Genomic DNA, 8053 nt, shown 5'->3' on the forward strand with positions numbered 1-8053 from the left:
GTGGTTCCATCATGCTGTGGGGCTGTGTGGCCAGTGCAGGGACTGGGAATTTTGTCAAAGTTGAGGGACGCATGGATTCCACTCAGTATCAGCAGATTCTGGAGACCAATGTCCAGGAATCAGTGACAAAGGTGAAGCTGCGCCGGGGCTGGATCTTTCAACAAGACAACAACCCTAAACACTGCTCAAAATCCACTAAGGCATTTATGCAGAGGAACAAGTACAACATTCTGGAATGGCCATCTCAGTCCTCAGACCTGAATATAATTGAAAATCTGTGGTGTGACCTAAAGAGAGCGGTCCATGCTCAGAAGCCATCAAACCTGAATGAACTAAAGATGTTTTGTAAAGAGGAATGGTCCAAAATACCTTCAACCAGAATCCAGACTCTCAGGAAGATTGGAACCTACAGGAAGCGTTTAGAGGCCATAATTTCTGCAAAAGGAGGATCTACTAAATATTGATTTCATTTCTTTCTTGTGGTGCCCAAATTTATGCACCTGCCTAATTTTGTTTAAACAATTATAGCACACTTTCTGTAAATCCAATAAACTTCATTTCACTTCTCAAATATCACTGTGTGTGTCTCCTATATGATATATTTAACTGACATTTTTTATCGTAACAACCAACGATTTATACAGGAAAATCATGACGATTAACAAGGTTGCCCAAACTTTCGCATCCCACTGTATTTAATTTAGGCCTACACTGGTTAAGGCCCTGTGAGATACTCCACATACAGGGGTTTGATTCAGGGATTTGAAATACAGCCATTTTGTGCAAATAATTATTTAATTTAGGCCTACACTGGTTAGGCCCTGTGAGATACTTCCTCTACATACAGGGGTTTGATTCAGGGATTTGAAACACAGCCATTTGAAATACAGCCATTTTGTGCAAATAAATATTAAATTTAGGCCTACACTGGTTCAGGCCCTGTAAGATACTCCCTCTACATACAGGGTTTGAATCAGGGATTTGAAATATAGCCATTTGAAATTCAGCCATTTTGGGCAAATAAATATTTAATTCAGGCCTACACTGGTTTAGACCGTGTGGGATACCCCCTCTACATACAGGGGTTTTATTTAGTGATGTGAAAAACAGCCATTTTAAATACAGCCTTTTTGGGCAAATAAATATTTACTTCAGGCCTACACTGGTTCATACCTTGTGAGATACCCCCTCAAAATATAGGGGTTTGATGCCAGCATTTGAAATAAAACCATTTGAAATACAGCTATTTTATGCAAATAAATATTTAATTTAGGCCTACACTGGTTAAGGCCTGTGAGATACTTCACATACAGGGGTTTGATTCAGGGATTTGAAATACAGCCATTTTGAGCCAAGAAATATTTACTTCAGTTCTACACTGGTTCAGACCATGTGAGATACCCCCTCTACATACAGGCGTTTGATTCATGGAATTGAAATACAGCCATTTTGTGCAAATAATGGTTTAATTTAGGCCTACACTGGTCCAGGCCCTGTGAGATACTTCCTCTACATACAGGGGTTTGATTCAGGGATTTAAAACACAGCCATTTGAAATAAAGCAATTTTGTGCAAAGATATATTCACTTCAAGCCTAAACTGTTTCAGGGCCTGTGAGATAATAACTCTACATACAAGGGTTTGATTCTGGGTTTTGAGATACAGCCAATTGAAATGCAGCCATTTTGTGTAAAGATATATTTACTTCAGGCCTACACTGGTTCAGACCGTATGACATACCCCCTCTACATACAGGGGTTTGATTCACGGATTGAAATACAGCCATTTTGGGCAAAGATATATTTCCTTCAGTCCTACACTGGTTCAGGCCCTGTGAGATACTACCTCTACATACAGGGGTTTAATTCAGGGATTTGAAATACAGCCATTTTGTGCAAAGAAATATTGAGTTCAGGCCTACACTGTACCCGACCGTGTGAGATACTCCATCTACATACAGGGGTTTGATTCAGGGATTTGAAATACAGCCATTTTGTGCAAATAAATATTTACTTCAGGCGTACACTGGTTCAGACCATGTGAGATACCCCCTCTACATGCAGGGGTTTGATTCAGGGATTTTAAATACAGCCATTTAGGGCAAATAAATATTTAGTTCAGAACTACACTGGCTCAGGCCCTGTGAGATACTCCCTCTACATACAGGGGTTTAATTCATGGATTTGAAATACAGCCATTTGATATACAGCCATTTTGCGCAAAGATATATTTTATTCAGGCCGACACTGGTTCAGACCATATGACATACCCCCTCTACATACAGGGGTTTTGATTCAGGGATTGAAATGCAGCCATTTTGGGCAAAGATATATTTAATTCAGGCCTACTCTTGTTCAGGCCTTGTGAAATACTCCCTCTACATACAGGGGTTTGATTCAGGGATTTGAAATACAGCCATATGAATTACAGCCATTTTGAGCAAAGAAAAATTTAGTTCAGGCCTCCATTGGTTCAGGCTCTGTGAGATACTTCCTCAATATACAGGGGTTTGATTCAGGGATTTGAAATATATCAGTTTTGTGCACAGATATATTTTTCTTCAGGCCTACACAGGTTCAGGCCCTGTGAGATACTAACTCTACATACAGAGGTTTGATTCTGGGATTTGAGATACAGCCAATTGAAATACAGCCATTTTGTGCAAAGATATATTTACTTCAGGCCTACACTGGTTCAGACCGTATGACATACCTACATACAGGGGTTTGATTCAGGGATTGAAATACAGCCATTTTGGGCAATGATATATTTCCTTCAGTCCTACACTGGTTCAGGCCCTGTGAGATAGTACCTCTACATAAAGAGGTTTGATTCACAGATTTGAAATACAGCCATTTGAAATACAGCCATTTTGTGCAAAGAAATATTTAGTTCAGGCCTACATTGGTTCAGACCGTGTGAGATACTCCCTCTACATACAGGGGTTTGATTCAGGGATTTGAAATATAGCCATTTTGTGCAAATAAATATTTACTTCAGGCGAACACTGGTTACAGACCGTGTGAGATACCCCCTCTACATACAGTGGTTTGATTCAGGGATTTGAAATACAGCCATTTAGGGCAAATAAATATTTAGTTCAGGCCTACACTGGTTCAGGCCCTGTGAGATACTCCCTGTAGATACAGGGGTTTAATTCAGGGATTTTAAATACAGCCATTTTGTGCAAAGTTATATTCACTTCATATATGATAGAAACTTTTAAATACATAAAGGGAATCAACAACGTAAAAGAGGAGAGAATATTTTAAAGAATAAAAACCGCTACAACAGGACATAGTTTTAAATTAGAGGGGCAAAGGTTTAAAAGAAATATCAGGAAGTATTACTTTACTGAGAGAGTAGTGGATGCATGGAATAGCCTTCCTGCAGAAGTGGTAGCTGCAAATACAGTGAAGGAGTTTAAGCATGCATGGGATAGGCATAAGGCCATCCTTCAAATAAGATAGGGCTAAAGGCTATTCATAGTATTCAGTATATTGGGCAGACTAGATGGGCCAAATGGATCTTATCTGCCAACACATTCTATGTTTCTATATGTTTTTATCTACCTAGCCCTGCCTCAGAAGTGGAAGAGATTGAGTGCACCGATGCTCAACCACTTATCTTTCAAGATGAGTACATGGGAGGAGCATCGCAACACGTCTCGAATGATGACGAAATACAGGTGCCAACTGCTGGGGCTTTAGAAAGTGGGCAGACCGACAAGGAAGTCAGTGGTGAAGACTGGGTGGAAGATGATGTGGAGGACGATGAGGTCCTCGACCCCACATGGAAAGAAGGTCATGCGAGTGACCTATGTAGTTCGGAGGAAGAGTCCGTGGACGCACAGAGCCACCAGCACAGCAGAAGAGGGAGCAGGGTGCAAAAGCGGAGTGGCCGTCCTCTAGACAGTACGCCTCCTACTGCCCACTGCAGCAAGGGACCGAGCACATCAGACACCAAACAAGGAGTTCCCTTGCGTGGCAGTTCTTCAGACAATGTGCTGATGACAAGACACGAGTGGTTTGCACACTGTGCAATCTCAACCTTAGCACAACCGGCATGACCAGGCATTTAAGTGCAAAGCATGAGCTGCAGTGGAGTAGACACCTCAAAAACCAAGAAAGGTCTCTGGCTCCATCTGCTTCCTCTTCTGCTGCAGTCGCGGCCTCTTCATCCACCTCTGGAGTTACAGTGCCACCTGGCACCCTGCAAACAGAGGATCTGCCAGCAGCACCAACACCTGGGTCACCAAGCATCTCCACAATGTCCCACGGTAGCGTTCAGCTCTCCATATGCCAAACGCTGGAGAGGAAGAGGAAGTACTCCCCTACCCACCCGCGATCCCTAGCTCTGAATGCCAGCATTTCGAAATTACTGGCCTTTGAAATACTGTCATTCCGTCTGGTGGAGACGGATAGTTTTAAAGGCCTTATGGCGGTGGCTGTCCCACAGTATGTCGTGGCCAGCCACCACTACTTTTCCAGGCGAGCCATCCCTTCCCTGTACAACCAAGTAGGGGACAAAATCAGCTGTGTACAGCGCAATGCCATCTGTGGCAAGCTGCACCTGACTACGGATACGTGGACCAGAAAGCACGGTCAGGGCCGTTATATCTCCATAACAGCACACTGGGTAAATGCAGTGGCAGCTGGGCCTGAGGTGGATAGCAGTTTGGCGCATGTCCTTCCACCACCGAGGATTGCAGGGCGCTTCAGTTTGCCTCCTGTTGCTTTCTCCTTCTACTCTGCTTCCTCATCCTCTACCAGCTCCTCATCCGGTCATCCACCTTCACCACCAACTTCAGCACAGCCAGGGGTAAACGACAGCAGGCAGTTTTAAAACTTATCTGTTTGGGGGACAAACCCCACACCGTGCAGGAGCTGTGGACGGGCCTTGAACAACAGACCAATGAGTGGTTTGTGTCAGCCTCAATCCCCGGCCTGGTGGTGTGCGATAATGGGCGAACTCTTGTAGCAGCTCTAGGACTAGCCGGTTTGACGCACATCCCTTTCCTGGCGCATGTGCGGGCCGTCTGAGCACGCTTTCGGCGTTCTCACCCTGCTTCTGCTCGCCTGTCAGCGCTGCAGCGTAACTTCGGCCTTCCCGCTTACCGCCTTACATGCGACGTGCCCACAAGGTGGAACTCCACCTTGCACATGCTGGCCAGACTATGTGAGCAGCAGCAGGCGATAGTGGAGTGCACATGTCTACACGTACTGAATGACGGGTCTGCCCCTTCAACTTCTTGGGCACATGGCCTGAGCTTGCCCTTTGCGCCTTGGAGGTGCTGGGCTGCCCTTCAGCCAGTGTATTATCTGAACATGTGTTTAGCACGGCAGGAGGCGTCATCACAGACAAGCTCAGCCGCCTGTCCACAGCCAATGTGGACAAGCTCACGTTTATTAAAATGAACCAGGCATGGATCCCCCAGGCATTGTCCGTACCTTGTGCAGAATATATGTGTATACCGGCACTAAGCAGCCATTGTTATACTGCAGCGCAATTGCTCATGTTTGTATTTTCGGTATTTCACACTCTTTTGGAGTGTAACTTAATTTTGCAAAATTAAATTAAAACCAAAAACCTGTGTTGGCTATCTCGTCATTCTCCACCGCAGCTTCCACCTACTCTGCTACGTCCACTGCCTCCTCAAACTCCTACTCCATATGGAACTCCACCTCATAAATCAATTTTTTTTGTACCTGTTTTATTTTATATCATTTAAATACTTTGTAATTTACATTTTAGGGTGTAATTCTCAAATTTTGGAGTGTATAGTACCACTGCTATACCTACTAGACCGGTAAAAAATAAAAATAAATTGTTATTTACATTTTATGGTGAAATTAACAAATTTTTGGGTGCTAAACCTAGTAGACAGGTTAAACAAACAAAACAAAATTGTCATTTACATTTTAGGGTGAAATTCACCAATTTTGGTGTGTATAGTACTACTGCTATACCTAGTAGACAGGTTAAAGAAATAAAAGAAAAATTGTCATTTACTTTGTCATTTACTGCTATACCTAGTAGGCTGTTTAAAAAAAAAAGAATTATCATTTGCATTTTAGGGTGAAATTCACCAATTTTGGTGTGTATAGTACCACTGCTATACCTAGTAGACAGGTTAAACAAAAAAAAAATTGTCATTTACATTTTATGGTAAAATTTGCCAATTTTGGTGTGTAAAGTACCACTGCTAGACCGGTAAAAAAATTAAAAAAATTGTCAGTTACATTTTATGGTGAAATTCACCAATTTTGGGGTGTATAGTACCACTGCTATACCAAGTAGACAGGTTAAACAAAAAAAATATAAATTGCCATTTACTTTTTCGGGTGAAATTCACCAATTTTTGCGTGTACAGGTCCTTCTCAAAAAATTAGCATATTGTGATAAAGTTCATTATTTTCTGTAATGTACTGATAAACATTAGACTTTCATATATTTTAGATTCATTACACACCAACTGAAGTAGTTCAAGCCTTTTATTGTTTAAATATTGATGATTTTGGCATACAGCTCATGAAAACCCAAATTTCCTATCTCAAAAAATTAGCATATCATGAAAAGGTTCTCTAAACGAGCTATTAACCTAATCATCTGAATCAACTAATTAACTCTAAACACCTGCAAAAGATTCCTGAGGCTTTTAAAAACTCCCAGCCTGGTTCATTACTCAAAACCGCAATCATGGGTAAGACTGCCGACCTGACTGCTGTCCAGAAGGCCATCATTGACACCCTCAAGCAAGAGGGTAAGACACAGAAAGAAATTTCTGAACGAATAGGCTGTTCCCAGAGTGCTGTATCAAGGCACCTCAGTGGGAAGTCTGTGGGAAGGAAAAAGTGTGTCAGAAAACGCTGCACAACGAGAAGAGGTGACCGGACCCTGAGGAAGATTGTGGAGAAGGACCGATTCCAGACCTTGGGGGACCTGCGGAAGCAGTGGACTGAGTCTGGAGTAGAAACATCCAGAGCCACCGTGTACAGGCGTGTGCAGGTAATGGGCTACAGGTGCCGCATTCCCCAGAAACAACGGCAGAAGCGCCTGACCTGGGCTACAGAGAAGCAGCACTGGACTGTTGCTCAGTGGTCCAAAGTACTTTTTTCGGATGAAAGAAAATTTTGCATGTCATTCGGAAATCAAGGTGCCAGAGTCTGGAGGAAGACTGGGGAGAGGGAAATGCCAAAATGCCTGAAGTCCAGTGTCAAGTACCCACAGTCAGTGATGGTCTGGGGTGCCATGTCAGCTGCTGGTGTTGGTCCACTGTGTTTTATCAAGGGCAGGGTCAATGCAGCTAGCTATCAGGAGATTTTGGAGCACTTCATGCTTCCATCTGCTGAAAAGCTTTATGGAGATGAAGATTTCATTCTTCAGCACGACCTGGCACCTGCTCACAGTGCCAAAACCACTGGTAAATGGTTTACTGACCATGGTATTACTGTGCTCAATTGGCCTGCCAACTCTCCTGACCTGAACCCCATAGAGAATCTGTGGGATATTGGGAAGAGAAAGTTGAGAGACGCAAGACCCAACACTCTGGGTGAGCTTAAGGCCGCTATCGAAGCATCCTGGGCCTCCATAACACCTCAGCAGTGCCACAGGCTGATTGCCTCCATGCCACGCCGCATTGAAGCAGTCATTTCTGCAAAAGGATTCCCGACCAAGTATTGAGTGCATAACTGAACATAAACTGAACACTTTTCTTTTATTGGTCGGATGAAATATGCTAATTTTTTGAGATAGGAAATTTGGGTTTTCATGAGCTGTATGCCAAAATCATCAATATTAAAACAATAAAAGGCTTGAACTACTTCAGTTGGTGTGTAATGAATCTAAAATATATGAAAGTCTAATGTTTATCAGTACATTACAGAAAATAATGAACTTTATCACAATATGCTAATTTTTTGAGAAGGACCTGTATAGTACCACTGCTATACCTAGTAGACCGAAAAAATAAATAAAAAAATTGTCAGTTACATTTTATAGTGAAATTAATAAATTTGTGAGCGTATAGTATTACTGCTATACCGAGTAGACA

This window comes from Bufo gargarizans, chromosome 10, assembly GCF_014858855.1.
Source record: "Bufo gargarizans isolate SCDJY-AF-19 chromosome 10, ASM1485885v1, whole genome shotgun sequence".
Classification (NCBI taxonomy): domain Eukaryota; kingdom Metazoa; phylum Chordata; class Amphibia; order Anura; family Bufonidae; genus Bufo; species Bufo gargarizans.